At 36.9% G+C, this 16668-nt stretch overlaps 1 protein-coding gene across 3 annotated transcripts in view; it reads left to right on the top strand.

Moving 5' to 3' along the window:
- PRKG1 (protein kinase cGMP-dependent 1) overlaps positions 1-16668 on the top strand; it is a 1334297-nt gene that overhangs the window by 1103225 nt on the left and 214404 nt on the right. The window lies entirely within an intron of this gene.

Raw genomic sequence — 16668 nt, 5'->3', positions numbered from 1 at the left:
TTCCCGATCTCTTGACCTGTGACCAGGAAGAATGTGGTATGCAGACAAGTGGAGGTTAAGTAAGACAAAGAGGAGCTTCATCGAACAGTAGAACAGCTCGGAGAAAACCGGCAGTGGGCAGCCCCTCTCCATAGCCAAGTTATCCCAATGAGTGTTCAGCTCTTAGCAGAGAGGGTAGCTCCTCTCTGCAGCTGGTCGTCCCATCATCTGCAGCTCTCAACAGAGAGGAGGCCCTACAGGGCCTGGGTCCTCTCTGCAGCTGGTCATCCTAACATCAGCTCTGCTCTGGTTAAGCCTGGGGCTTTTATGGGCCTCAGAGGAGAGGAAGTACATGCTGATTGGTTCATGAGCGGCAATAGGCAGGTCCAGAAAAGACACTGCAAGTTCCCACTCCGGTCCATGGGACTGGCAGTCTGGCCTACAGCCTTCAGGCCCTCCCTGGCATGAAGATGGGGCATTGCTGGGCATCCACTCCCTTTCTGCCCAGGAACCTGTCCGCCTCCTGCTGTCGCCAAGCTGCCCTCAGCCCATAATTGGATTCCCTCCTATGCTTATTGGCGCCCAAAGCCCAGAGGGGAGCGAATTGCCAGGGTACTGGCATGTCAGCACTCCTTTGATCATGTGCACACCTGGCCGGGCTGTGACAGCACCTGGGCTCAGTCCCAACTTTCCTCCAAAATCAGAATGGTAGCCAAAAACAGAGAGAAGCCAGGCAGTGGGAGCAGGTACTTCTGATCCCAGGCCCCCAAGAGTGCAGAAATGCCTGGGTCTAGCTGCCTCCAAGAAGCCAGGGATCTTGTCAGCTCCTAGCCCCCCAACCGCACAGGGGAGGCCCGGGTTCATGGCCGTGATTTTGGGCAGCTGTAGCTGCACCCAGGAGAACAGAGCTCCTGCCTCCCCCCTGCCTGCCCACGACTTGGGTGGCTGCAGCCCTGCCCTGGAGGCTCCTGCCTACTCCCAGCCCTGGAGCACAGGGATGCCTGGGTCCATAGTCGTGGCTTGGGCAGCTGCAGTGGCACCCAAGGAGCTCCCATCCCAACTCAGAAGGGGTTGGGGTCCCGCCTGTCCCAGCTCCTGCTGGCTCCATGGGTGTGCAGACCTGGCCATGCCTTCCTGCTGCAGCCAGTGTGATGGCGGCAGCGGCTCCAGATGGCCTGCCACTGCCATCACAACGATCACAAGGCAGTGAAGCTTTCCTAGGGTTCACTTGTAAGTAGTAATTGTCATCACTCTTAGGGTGTGATGGAAGAGTAGGTGGAGGTAATGTACATCTGGATTCACTATGGGATAGGCTGTGAAGGCTAGACTAGTAGAGGTGTACTTCTGTGAGACTGATACTCTATTTTTAAACTAAGACATCAAGAAGCAAGCACTTGGAGGTTCTTCTCATGTATTATGGAGGAAAAACTGAGTTGACTTTTTACCATACATTTTACAGAAGGTATGACAAACATATTTGGGTATCCTACTCTCATTTTCCAATAAACAGTATATCTCAGTTATCATTAAATATAGATGAGCCTTTTTAACATTCAGTGCTGTAAGTGTATACACTACTTGAATAAGCAACAACCAATAAACATTTATTTTTCTATCGAATTTTAGGTGCGGGAGCGTCTCCTAGGGAAGGACAGCAATAGGACGTAATTTACTCCTAGCATATGGGAACAGCCAGTTTTGTTTTCATTTCAAATTGTGCCTTCATTTAAAAAAATTACATTATGAGCCTTTTGCTTCAAAGAACTTCTAAGAAGTAATTTAGGAAGTTATTGTTTTTTAAGCTACAATCAGATGACAGGTTTTATTGTCTTTCTGACGTTTCACAGCTTAATAAGTGAAATAAAAGTATTCTGATAAGTCATCTTACTCAGGCTCTATCACCTTATGAAAATTCAGAAGTAATATTACCTTATGAAAATTCAGAAGTAACTACTCTCAACTTTCCTTTTTTCTCCTACTGAGTTCATTTGATCCTTATCTGATGAACATGTAGTTGCCATTAGTTTTTTTCAATGTCAAAGTTGGAAGAAATAGTATGTTTGGTGTAGATATACAGAAGAGTGAAATAAACATTATCTTTCTAGTATAAATGCATTATGATCTGTATCTTAATCTTGCTTTCCTTTGATTATTAAATATGTTGAAAGATGGCATTTTATAGAAATCAGGTCCATTTTATAGAAAGATGACACCTGATTTTGTTGGTCCAAGATTAAATACTTCTGTGGAAAACAATGTTATTTCCAACAGAATCAAAGAACCAGAAATATTTACAAACATTGAGGTCACAAGTAGAATGCCAGAAAATAAGGCTTAATTGGGAATCAACAGATTTTCTTTTGTAGCTTATTGTTACTGAATGTTGGTGCCAATTAAAGAAAACTTTCATTGTAAAAATACCGTCCTAAAATTTGTACCAAGAAGTAACCTGTGGATGTAGCTCATGGAAAAGTCACCAAATTTTGCTGTATTATCAAAATTTAAGTTAATGATTCTTTAGATTGAATTCCTTCTCAATTATGGTTATTCTTGTGAACTCTCTGGTGCCAAGACTTTCTTTTGCACATATTCAGTCCTCTTCACTTGGCATCTCCCACAGCCTATAAAATAACCAACCCACCTCCCTGTCTGCATCCAGCCCCACACTTTCTCTTCACATCCACCCCTTACCCCCATTTAACTCACATCTCTTTCTTTCTTATGCTCTTATTCGCACTTTCTTGCTATGGAAGCTGGTTTTATTATCTACTCTAAGTGCCCTCTTACATGTCACCAGAGATTTGCTACTTACCTCATGAAATGGTCTTTTTATTTTTTTCTTCATTTGACTTCACTTCTCAACCATGATTTTACCTTGTTGACCACCCCTTTTTTCTTTAAATTCTCCATCCTTTGGGACCATTTAAATTATTGGAACTCTTTAGAATTTATTTCATTTCCTAAAATTTGCTAATGTTGTGTCCTCAACTGTATTTCATACACCTTGGTAAGCTCCTCCAGATGTATGATTGCATAATATCTAAATGAAAAGAAGTCCCAAATGTTTATATTCTTATTTGAACCCAGTATCTGGCTTTTATCAAATATCCACATATTTTCTGAACAAATGAATCAGTGAATGATTGAATAGATGAACAAATGAACCTCTTAAATAATGTCCAGTCTTAAAGTCCCTTCTGCCATCGATCACATTCACGTCTTGAATTTGCCTGGCAGTGGAAAGGAGTTATGAGCTTGCTTGACCATAGGGGGCAGACTAGCGATGTAAATACTACAATAGGTTAGTAAAACAGGTGGCAAACTGGAACACCTAATGTGATGAGGAGAGAAATTACTGAACTCCACCTTGCTGCTGCTCTATAAAAAAATAACCTTGGCTTTTAAGAAAAGCAGGAAAAAAAAAAACCTAGATTTTAAAAATATGAAATGTGATTTTCTAATTCGATTTTTTTAAAGAGCTCTGTAAACCAACAAACCATTTCTGCAAACTGTGTGGCATCTGGATGCCATTTTGTGATTTCTATCACTAAGCTATGCTCTTTAAAAGCTGTATTTTGCTTCAAATGAAGGAAGCCTATTAAGTTAATCCATCTTGATTATTTTCTTGTTTTGATTTTTTGACATTTTAACATTTTGATATCCTATGTCTGTAACGTGTTTTTCACCGGGTCTAGGTTTTTTAAATCTTTTGTTTGCATTTCAATATTTTTCATGAGAAATTCCAACATTTCACAAATCGAATTGATTTGTTTCACTTGTTTCCTTCTAAATTACTTGGAAATTGATATAACTTTGATATATAAAATCTTTTGGGCAGCTGTTTATATCCTTTGGGTAATAGCTATGCGTGTTTATAAACTATATAGTTTTTATACTTGGAATAAAAATTTTATAGCCAGCATTCTCTATGTGTACAGAACAGAATTTTAGATTGTGTTTTTCTCACAAATAAAATTTGTGTATACTGAGAATTTTGGTTTTATTCTCTTGAGGTTGTTCAGCAGGTAATTAAAATACTGATAAGTTGCTGGTTGGAGACTGAGTGAAATGAATATATGCTTGACCATTCTTTTTAAATTTGATAGTGCATAAATACTAGTACTGATTAAGCACACAGTAGAAAATTTAGTGTCATTGCTGAAATGTAAACTCAATACCCTTTCTCCAGAACTCAGACTCCTGACCACCATACAGTTCTGCCTCTAAAAGTAACAAGCTTTATTTTCTCGTTGAGTGCAGATAGTAGAGCCATAAATTAAGTCATCTTATAAACAGTATTATTAACATCCTTTAACCAATAGCATCTTATTATTAGAAAACTTTGAGTCATTTTCACTTTAGTTGACATAAAGCAAATTATGCAGTATTGTTTGGCTCAAGCATCTTTTTTTTTCTTTTCTTTTCTTGCTTTGATAAGGGTTTATGCACACCAAGGAGAAGGTAAAATGTTTACTTTTTACAGAAGTATTCCCTATATATATGAAAACTAACATTTGAGTCTTCAGCACAGCATATGGTTAAGAGATCCAGTTGAGAGTCAGACTGCCTGGTTTGGAACCTGTTCTGTCATTTATTAATGATTAGTCACTGAGAAGAATTTCTTTTATCTGAAATGGTGATTATGATTATACCTGACTACTGGGGTTATTGGACGAGGAATCAAAAGGATACTTACAAAGAATTTGGGTGAGTGCCTAGAATTTAGTTTAAATTCTGAGCTGTCATCATCACTACCACCATCATCTTTATCTACGTCATCATCTTTGTCATCATCATCACCACATCATCATACCAGCAATGTTCTGCTACCTCTTGATAAAGTTTAGTGCACTGGTAAAATTGACATAGCATTAGAATTTGAGTCAACCACTCATTGATTGACTTTGAGCAAGCCAGTTAAGCTCCTGTTAACTAAGCCAATTGAACTAGATGATCTTTCAGTTTTCTTAGGTCATAGCTTCTGATTCTTTGAGAGTTGACTTCCTTCCAACTAGAACAGACCCCCAAATGCCAAGTGCAACCCTGAGGCTACCTGTTAAATGGTGGCATTTAATACCAAACCACTGTCAGCAAGGAACTTCCCTCCAAGAACTTTCTCAGCTGTTGCCTCTCATTCTGAGCACCTGTGCCACATGCCAGGCCCTGTTCATGTTAATGCAAAAATGAATTAGCCGAAGTTAGTTGAACAGACATTGATATTAGAAATCTGTATTTCCTCGTTTGTTTTCACCTCATAGCCTGTGATCATGGAAAAGTTAATTAACATTCCTGAACTTGCTTCTTTGTTTTATCTTCTGATGTATATATTTTTTTCTTTTAAAAAATTAATAAAATTTCACTGGGCATAGTGACTCATGCTTGTAATCCCAGCACTTTGGTAGGCTGAGGCAGGCAGACCACTTGAAGTCAGGAGTTTGAGACCAGCCCGGCCAACATGATGAAACACTGTCTCTACTAAAAATACAAAAATTAGCCGGTTGTGGTGGCACAAGTCTGTAATTCCAGCTACTAGGGAGGCTGAAGTAGGAGAATCGCTTGAACCCAGGAGGTAGAGGTTGCAGTGAATGAGATCACACCACTGCCCTCCAGCCTGTGTGCCAGAGTGAGACTCTGTCTCAAAAACAAAAAAACAAACAAAAAAGAAAAGATAAAACAAAAAAATTATAGTATGGAAATTAAGTACTGGATATGGCATTTTAATATTTTTCAATATTTGAATTTGATTAGTATTTATTAGAAGTAAAATGTTATAAAAACTCTTCAAGCCGCTTTTGTATCCCACTCCGTACTTCCTCTCCTTCCTAATATCACCATTCTGAAGCTGACTGTATGCTTCCTCATGGCTCATGTGTCTATAAATGTGTCTATAATTTATTGTATATATATGTATTCATATATGTGAGCTTTTAAATTTGTATGTAAAATTTTACACATGTGAAATATTATTCTGTTTCATTCTGGATCAATATATTATTTTTTTCTTTTCCTTCTATTGTCATAGTCATTGTACTTATGTCGTTCCTTCCTTTAGAAGTTTTACCTTCTATTCTTTTAATGATTAACCTTTAAATTTTAATATGTATATTTAACATGTAACACTAATCAATAGCTCTATTCCTCTCTTGAGTAATAAAATAATATTAAGTGTGTTGAACTCCAAATTAAATATTCCTACCCATCTTCTAGGTAGTTTTCTACTGGTCCCGAAATATTAATCATTATTATTACAGTATTTTTTCAGACACAACCAAAACCTAATTATTTAACATTTATCAACTTGTTTGCAAATTCCTTTGCCCACTATTGCCTCTATAACCCACCTCATTTCTTTTAGATTTATTATTTGAAGAGATGATTAGCTTATACATTCTGCCCTTGCCTACACATGAGTGAATTTTGGGTTAGGTATAAATATCTAGGTCGAATTTCATTTTTCTTTAGCAGTTGAAGTGTTATTACATTGTCTTCTTCCATTCATGTTCTGCAGTCAGTCAAATTACCATTCCTTTATAGGTAAACTGTCTCTATCTCTGGTAGCTGTTTCTGTCTTTGACATTATGTATTTTTGCTATAATTAATGTAGGTACATATATATATATATATGTATATATATATAAATGAAGAATAAATAAAACTCTGTGCATCTCCTACTTTTGAGAATGCAGTTTTTTTCAATTCTAGAAAATTCTCAGCATTGTTTCTGCATATATTCTTTCCCCCACTTTCTCTCTTCTCCCATTTTGAAACTCTTAGTGACCTAGACTTAACCTCATCATCATGTCCTTACCTCCTTATTCACATTTGTATCTTCTCTCTGTGTGTCATTTGGTGCTACATTTGTAATAGAAGCTGGACAGATTTTCTCAGATGGTCATGCAATTTTCTTCCTTCAATTGTATCAAGTCTTTGGTTCAATTAATAACTGAGTAGGTTCCAATGACTATTTTATAAAAGTAATTTTAGAATTTCTACTTGGTGCACCAAAGTGTGAGCTCTGAAATGAGACTTCCTGGGTTCAAACCCCAGCTCCATTATTTATGAAATATGTGATCTTGTTGATGTTCATCTCTCTGTTTCAGCTTCATGGTTTGTAAAAGTAGAATAATAGTACTTGCCACATAGGGTCAAGGTGATTAACAGGCCAAATAATGTGTATAGTATGTATGCATACTAGAATAATGCCTGGAAAATACTAAGTGCTTGATAAATGTGAGGTATTATCCTTGCCATTATTTTATTATTTTTAAATATCTTTTTTTCTTTTCTTTTATTTATTTATTTATTTGTTTATATTTTTAATTTTGATTCAGAAGGTACATGTACAGGTTTGTTACATGGGTATACTGTGTAATGCTAAGGTTTAGGTTTCTAATACTCCCATTGCTCAGGTAGTGAACATAGTACCTAATAGGTAGTTTTTCAACCCATGCCTCCATCTCTGCCTCCCCTCTTTTCAACTCTCTAATGTCTATTGTTCCCATGATGATGTTCATATGAGCCCAATGTTCAGCTCCCACTTATAAGTGAAAACATGTGTATTTGGCTTTCTGTTTCTGCATTAACTGGTTCAGGATAATGGCCTCCAACTGCATCCATGTTGCTGCAATGGACGTCTTAAATATCTTTTACATTGTTTCTTATATCATCTTTTTTTGCTGAATGTCTTTAGAAATTAATATTAGAATGTCAAATTCTTTGAAACTTCCTGTTAGTTTCACTTTTGGGGTTCACATTCTTGTATTTGCCACTTCCACCAACTTTCCTTCCTTGTGTGGTTCAGCATAGCTGTGGTGTGCTTGTCTTGGGTGGGGTTGGGTTTTTTTGGTATTTTTATTTTCTACCACATACCCATTTTCAGTGGAGTTAGTGGGCTGAGGGATGATTTTCTTGTGCCCATGTTATTGAAGCATTTCTATATATCTATTTTATATGTTTCATATTTGCCTCTGCAAGTATACGTTTTGGCTTAATATCCCTGTAACTTGAAGATAACACTGAAAGAATTCAGTTCTTCCAGTTCCAAGGCTTGGGTTTCTGTTTCTCTCAGAGAAAGACTCTTGACATTTACTTGGGCTGACAGAGAGAGTTATTTATACTGCGTGTGCCTTTTGTGTCGAAATGCTCCAGGACTCTGGCCTTTGAAGGACTCAATCCCAGTCGTCCTCTCCCAAGGGGTCATCACCAGGTTCCTTCATCCATCCCTCATGACTCCTGTGCAGCTCCAGCTTGTTTCTCCAGCCTTGGGACCCTTCTCTTTCCAGCACCTGAGACTCTTGGGGTTTATTGTTTTGCTTTTTTTTTTTTTTTCTTTTTCATTTTAGTGAATATTATAATTAATTTGGCTTTTAGTGAAGATGATTCTTGTGAGGATTATAGTGAATAATCTACAGAAAAAGTAACACAGTGTCTGGTGGGAATTTTTATTTCTGTTGTTCTGGATTTGTGGCTGTCCAAAACAAAACAAAACAATACATCCTCTTCAGGATGTACAGATAAAGAGGAGACTAAAATAATTGAGGTACTAAGTGCTATAGGAGAAGCAAAGAATATCATAGTAGCATTTTATCTCCACCCTAGAACTTTTTCCTATGGGGTAAGTCAACTTAGCTATCACACAAGTATCTCACATATCCTTTGGACAAAAGTAAACTCATTTACTCTCCGACTCCAACCAAATCTATTCTTTTCCAAGTTGATATTATAAGTGTTTATCAAACCAGAAATTTGAACATTATCCTTGACTCTTTCTTCTCCTAAAATTTCCTCTCATAATAACGAATCCTGTTCATTCTACCTCCTAAATAACTCTCAACTTCAACTCTCAACCTGCTTCTCACCATCTTCATGCTGCTGTTCCTGTTAGTGCCACCATGTCACCTAAATTATAGGACAGCCACCTAGTTGGTCTCCCTTTGTCCAGTCTTGCTCACTTTTCATCCATTCCCCTCTTTGTGATGCTGATAAAGTATTTGTATTAAGTTCCTTAGTGTGGCCATAATAAATTACCACAAACTGGGTGGCTAAGACAATAGCAATTTATTCTTTCACAGGTGTGGAGGCTAGATATCCAAAGTCAAAGTGTCACCAGGCACTTGAAACTCTAGGGAGGAATCTGTTCCATGCCTCACTCCTAGCTTTTAGTGGTTCCCACCAGTCCTTGGCGTTTTTTGGCTTGGAGCTATATCACTGTAGTTTCTGTCACTGTCTTCACATGGCTGTCTTCCCTCTGCGTGTGCCTCTGTATCAAAATCTTTCTTTATGAGAACACCAGTCATTGAATGTAGTGCCCACCCTGATCCAGTATGGAAGCACTGTAACTTGATTATATCTGGAAGACCTTATTTTCAAATATAATTACATTCACAGATTTGAGGGCTAGGGCTTCAACATATCTTTTGAAAGGATACAAATCAACTCATTAAAGCAAATCAATTCTCTAAAGCAAATAGGGTCATGCCATTTTTCTCCTCAAAGGCTTGCTCTGGCACTCCCTGTTGTGATAGCTGCTCCCGTATCATTGCTGCAGTCTCATCATCAGCTACATCCTGCTTTACCACCTATGCAGTAATCATACTGAGATTTGTTAGGTCCTCATCATCCCCTTGATTTATTTCACTTTTAGGTATTCATTTGTAGTAACATTTTGTAATTAGTCTGTTCTGGCATGGAAGAGTAGCTGAACTTACAACAATCTCCAAATGGGATGTTAGAACCTGGAAGCCCAGCACAGCACAGGACCCAAATACATAAGCATGTAGAAGCTGACCTGTTGCTCTGAAGATGCCTGGATCCATTATATAGACCTTAATTAAAAGATACCTGTGATATAATAGCCCATTGGACTTTGATGTCAAGGAACTCATTAGAGGATTAATGGAAACTATATCCTGATTTTAGAGAAACCATAATTCATAAAAAAATTATACACACACACAACCTCCTTTTCATATCTCAAATGATGATATTTGTATAGGAGCACCTTAGCATTTGAACTAGACCACCTCCACAATAATGAAGATAATTTAATAAACATAATTTGAATCCTTACTCTGAACTTCTCTGAACACCTTCACCTGAAATATAAAATTAGTTGTACAAAAAAAAAATTGTTGTTGTTGCTGCTGTTGTTTGAATTTACTTAATAATCTTGCTGGCCGGGCGCGGTGGCTCAAGCCTGTAATCCCAGCACTTTGGGAAGCCGAGACGGGCGGATCACGAGGTCAGGAGATCGAGACCATCTTGGCTAACACGGTGAAACCGCGTTTCTACTAAAAAATACAAATAACTAGCCGGGCGAGGTCGCGGGCGCCTGTAGTCCCAGCTACTCGGGAGGCTGAGGCAGGAGAATGTCGTCAACCCGGGAGGCGGAGCTTGCGGTGAGCTGAGATCCGGCCACTGCACTCCAGCCTGGGCGACAGAGCAAGACTCCGTCTCAAAAAAAATAATAATAATAAATAATAATAATAATAATAGTAATAATAATCTTGCTAATGTCTTAGTGTGTACCTTAGACTCAGGTATGCCTAAATTCTTGATTTCGCTCATCATAATAGGTAAAAATTATCAGTAACTGACCAGTAACTAATGTAAAAAAAAATACACTAGTTTTAAGTAAGTTGGGAAATTGGTTGTTTAGAAAGTTTCTGTTAAATGCAAGGAGATTTTTGAAAGAGGACTTTTCTTCTAGAGGAAAGCTAAGGACCTGCTTACATGAATGATTGTTTACAGAAAAGGTATCAGCTTTTCATAGAAGGCTGGAGAAACATCAGGGTGTCTTAGTACTTTTCCATAAAATGGTTTATTTATCTCTACTGTCTAAAACATAAGGTCATTTTCTGTGGTGGAAATTGAGCTACTTATAAAAACAATTCAGTCTCTCATTATTATTCTTCAGCATGTCATTCAGACAAATAATTCCCTTCAGGTGCCACAAGATAAGAAAAAATAATGTAAATTTGAAAATCTCTTCAAAAATGGTTACAAAAATGTTTCACTTGGAGTTAATTTTCTTGCTAATGAACTCAGCCAGTGTTCTGTGTCTCTGTCATTCTCATTCCTTCCATGTCGAAATGATTGCTTCTTAATTTTTCCTTTATACAATTGTTAATAAATCATGACTCGTTATAAATCATACTTTGGACAGGCAACAAAGATTTTAATTGGCTAGATTCACTGTCATTGCACTAATCACTTCTGATGCCTATAAAAGAAATGTTTTAAAGTCCTCTAAATCCTTGCGAAAAAAATCTTTGAGTGTAACATTACTCACATATTCTGATTAAGACTGTACCTGCATAAAAGGAGCATTTGCAACTGTATTTGGCATTGCATGGTTCTTATTCCTTGTTCATACAATGAAACGAAAATGAGAAGTATTTGAGAAAGGTATGCTATGTGATAAATGCCTTATTCCCTATTCCAGACATTTAGGAAAAGTGCAAGATTATTTTTAGAATATTTCAGTAGTATTTAAAGGACTTTAAGTCCACTAACTTTTCCTGAGCCATTTTGAAAAATGTCAATAAATAATCTTGTAGGTACCCATGATTTAATCAAGCAATAAATAATTAGAAATTGAAATTAAAAATACCACTTATGATGGCATCAAAAACTAGGGAGTAATTACAGATAAATTTGTAAAAGATGTGCAAAATCTGTTCACTGAAAATTACAAAATGATTCCAAGAGAAAACTGAAGATATTATGTTCATATGTTGTAAGAGTCAGTATTATTATCCCAGATGGATCTATACATTTACTGCAATCCCAATCAAAATGTTACTAAGATTTTTTTGTTGAAATTGACAAGATGATGTTAAAATTTATATGGACTTAGAATTTATATGGACCAAAAATTTATATGAACAATTTAGAAAAAATGAAAGGTTGGAAGACTAACTCTACCTGATTTCAAAGCTTACTTTAAAACTACATTAGCCGAGGCAATGTGGTATTGATATCAAGTTAGACAAATAGATTGATGTAGCAGAATGAAGAGTCCATAAATCAACTATACATATATTGCCATTTTAATTAGCTCAGTCAGCTTTGCCATTACAAAAACTACCATAGATTGAATGGCTTAACCAACAGAAATTTATTTTCTCACAGTTTTAATGGCTGGAAGTCTGAGGTCAAGATGCTAACATTGTCAAGTTCTATTGATTGCCCTCTCCCTGGCTTGCAGACACCCTTCTGGCTTTGTGCTTCCATGGCCTTTCCTCCGTGAATTCATGTAGAGAGAGAAAAACCACCTGCTCTCTGGTATCTCTTCTTGTAAGGGCACTAATTCCATCATGAAGGCCCCACCTTCATGACCTCATCTAAACCTAAGGATCTCCCAAAGACCCTGTCTCCAAATACTATCACACTGGGGGTTAGGGCTTCAATATATGCATACAAATTTAAAGGGGACAATTCACCAATTGATTTTCAACAAAGTTTCAAATGCAATTCACTTAAGAAAGGTCAGATTTTCCACAAATGATGTTGAAACAATTGAATATCCATCAAGAAAAAAAATTAACTTGAATCCATACCTTGCACGACATACAAAAATTAAGTTAAAATGGATCGTAGACCTAAATGTGAGATCGAAACTACAATCTTTAGGAAAAAATAGACAATAAATTTTGTGGACTTTGGTTAGGTAAAGATTTTCACATCAAAATGTAATCTATAAAAGGAAAAAAAGGGGCCGGGCCTGGTGTCTGACGCCTGTAATCCCAGCACTTTGGGAGGCTGAGGCAGGCCGATCACTTGAGGTCAGGAGTTTAAGACCAGTCTGGTCAACATGGCGAAACCCCATCTCTACTAAAAATGCAAAAATTAGTTGCGCATGGTGGCATGCACCTGTGATCCCAGCTACTCAGGAGGCTGAGGCAGGAGAATCCCTTGAACCCAGGAGGCAGTGGTTGCAGTAAGCTGAGATCATGCCACTGCACTCTAGTCTGGGCAACAGAGCAAGACTCTGTCTCAAAAAAAAAAAAAAAAAGAAAAAAGAAAGAAAGAAAAAAAGAAGATAAATTAGATTTTACCAAAATTAAGAATTTCTGTTTTTTGAAAAAACACTATTTAAAGTAAGAAAAGGCGACACACGGACTAGGAGAAAATATTGAAAATCACATATTTGAAAAAGGACTTGATTTCAGAATATATACAAAGCTCTCAAATCTCAATAATGAGAAAATGAATAGCCCAATTTTTTTAATGGCAAAATTATTTGAACAGATATTTCACCATGAAGAGAAACTAGTGGCAAATAAGCAAGTGAAAATGTTCTCAACATGAGTAGTCATTAGGGAAATGAAAGTTAAAACCATAAGGTAATGCCACTATAAACATATTAGAATACCTAAAATTAAAAGGATTGATCATATAAAGTATTGGAGAGGATGTAGAGTATAAAATTGTACAACTTTGGGAACAGTTTGGTAGGTTTTTTCTTTAAACTTAAACATATTACCTACCATCTGACCCAGCCATTTCATTCTCAGGTATTTACATGAAGCATGAAAACTCATGTACATACAAAGACTTGTACAAAAATGTTATAACAGCTTTATTTTAATATCTCCAAATTTGAAACAACAGAAATGTGCATCAGTAGATGAATAGATAAACAATGGTGCTAGAGCCATGCAATAAAGTAGTATGTAGCAATAAAAATAGTGAAATATTGATATACTCAGAGACATAGATTAATATCAAAATAATTATGATGAAAACTTAAAAAATACTTATAATGAGTGAAATAAGCCAGATGAAAAACAGTACATGCTGTATAATTCTATACAGATATAATTCTATAATTCTATCTAAGATCTATCTAAGATATTATCTGCTTTCTGTCACCATAGATTAGTTGCCGTTCTATAGAATTTTATATAAAGATGAGAGATGGCGGGAGGCAGAGATTATAAAGGGATATTAATAAACCTTTGTGGATGTGGATATTTTCATTATATTGATCATGGTGACAGTAATTAGAACATCTGCAAATGCCAAAAACATCTTTTAATAACATTTTAGTTCTGCAATAGGTTTTACTGTAGTCACCAATAGCAGAATACGTTAGGGCTTATTTGGGTAAATGGAATTAGGTGTCCATGGGTGCAATAAACTCACTGACAGTAGTAATCATCTTCTAGAAAGGCATGGAATTTTGAACAAGTCAAGTAATGGATAGCTCAAACCATGCAAGCAGGGATAGGCCAAAAGGGTCTTGTCTTTGAGAGTCAATTTCTGTGCTTAGAAGTGCCCTCAGCAGCAGTTCATGACGGTTGTCTGCTGCCCAGATGGCTGACTGCCACTCTCACTGTCTACTCGACGACATCTTTGCTGCAAGCCTGCTTCCCATATGGGGAAACATGTTGTTTTGAAAGGAACATTTTCCACACACATTCTGTAAGAAGAATACAGGTTTTCTACTGCCTACATCCATATGCGCTTAATTCCCTTAGAAACATGGGTTTGCTGACCTGAAGAAATAGAATTTGTTTACCTTAAGTCTTTTACATTGTATTACCAAACACAAATTGTCAATAATTGTAAAACATGTACTTGAAGTTAATCTTAAAATTGATAAAAATGTAAAATAACAACAAATTAATTTTAAAGTCATCATTTTTAATTATATAGGGAAAAGATAAATGTATGGCTTTTATGTTTCTAGACCTACCCAAGAACAGTAAGGATTTGAGATCGTGGAAAATAATAGGTTATAGAAACCTTCTTATAAGAAACTATTGATATTTCATATCATTCTAACTTCCTACATGTGTACACTATTCCATACACTACCATTAGCTAACCTATGATCATCATGTCCCTATATGCACCTGAGAGGTAATGAAAATATTCAACCAGCTGTCACACACCAGAAACTACCATATACCACAATTATTTTTGTTGCTTCTAATTTTAACTGCTATTCTTATTCAAAGGAAGGCTGGATAAATTATTCTGTCACTAGCAACAACAATTTCATTAATTTTCCATTTGCTAAAGCAGAGTGAGTCATTAAGAACTGGAATATAAATCTTACAGTTTCTCCTTCTAGCAATGTCTAAATATCCTGAAAAGTGCTGCTCAACCAAATAATTTGATTTAAAGTGGCAAGACTATATGTGTTTATGAGAATGGGAAATAATTTTTACATGAGTGATGAGATAGTTTGTGTTTACAGTTTTATTATTCCTTTCAAGGTTCAGAAATGAATCATGGATCCTGGTTCTCCCATGAAAATAGAGTTAGATGTGCCTACAGGCAAATATCATGGGAGAATAGCCTCTACTGGCATTTTAATTTCTTTTTCAGATGCATTAATTGCTCTTCAAACAGGTTCCTGTGGTAAGAACACCTACATTTACTTGGTCACCCAGGCTTGGACATTAAGAATAACCTCTGAAACACCCCTTTGTGTCATAGCTCTCCTTCATCTTTGGACATCAAATTTTATTGACAGTTCTTCCACAACATTTCTATCGTTCATTCATTTATTTCTTTTGACACCTTTTCCACTGTAATTCAGATCTTTTCTTTACCTGTAGCTCATTCTATGAGATGTGCTTTTCTTTTTTTCATCATATCCCGGTATATCAAAGCACCACAACTTTAGACCCAGGCAGTAGGACCCCTGCCCGAAGCCTGAGCTTTAAGTTTTAGATTCCAGAGGTCCTCTTCTGCTGTGCCTCTTCCCTAAGAAAAAAGAATCTCTGAGGTCAGACAGGTATGTCCACAGGGAGCCTGCACATCTTCTTCTAGATCATCCTTTAGGAACCCGAGACTCGTGACTTTTGTTTTCCTCTGAGGCCAGGGAAATCTCTTTCCTGGATCCTTCCTAGTAAAAGTTGAGCACAACAGTTGTGTGTATCCTAGAGGCAAGGCTACCTGTTTAATTGGGGTGGGAGAAGCAAGTGGACCATTTCTTCTCTTACCCCAGTTGGATATGTGGGCTACTCATGGTTTGTTAGAAAGCAGGAGATAGCTGGTAGAGGGGGCCAGGGTCACCTATTGCAATATGGTTATGATTCCGGGTTGGGCTTGGAATTCTGAAGAACAAAAAAATTATGGTTTGAATTTAGTCTTCCAGATTATTGAGAAATATTTTTCAAGGTAGGAGGATACTTTTGTATTATTAGATATATGGAATGGGGGCCTTCATTTACAGTCTTGCTGTAGGTCCCATACATGCTAATAAGTACTAGGGCAGGCTGTCCTATGATAGGTCCATATAGAAAAGCTGTTTTGATGATAGCACAGCTTTCTTCAAAGCATTTTGTTATATCCCAGTGCCCACTAAATAAACACCAAATTTATTATTTTGAACTTCAAGTCCTATGACACAGCTTCAAATGTACTTTTTTTTTGGCTTTATCTTCCACTATACAAGAATAAAAACCTAAATTCTCAAGATATATGGGTTATAATATTAACCATTCCTGAGACCCTGGCACTGTTCTGCCTCTGCATATTTAAACACAACATTCCTTTTCCTCTGTGCTATTTCATGCTCCATCCAATATCCACTTATAAGGTCCTGCTCATCCTTCCTGATTGAGTTTGAGCAACTTCTCCATGATGTTTTTTTCATGAGTATCTAACCAAAAGTGATCCTTATCCATTAAGAGCTGGCCCATGTCCCGTCTTTGAATCCAAAAAAACAAA

Source organism: Chlorocebus sabaeus, chromosome 9 (genome assembly GCF_047675955.1).
Source record: "Chlorocebus sabaeus isolate Y175 chromosome 9, mChlSab1.0.hap1, whole genome shotgun sequence".
NCBI lineage: Eukaryota > Metazoa > Chordata > Mammalia > Primates > Cercopithecidae > Chlorocebus > Chlorocebus sabaeus.
This window is presented reverse-complemented; position numbering and strand designations above follow the sequence as displayed.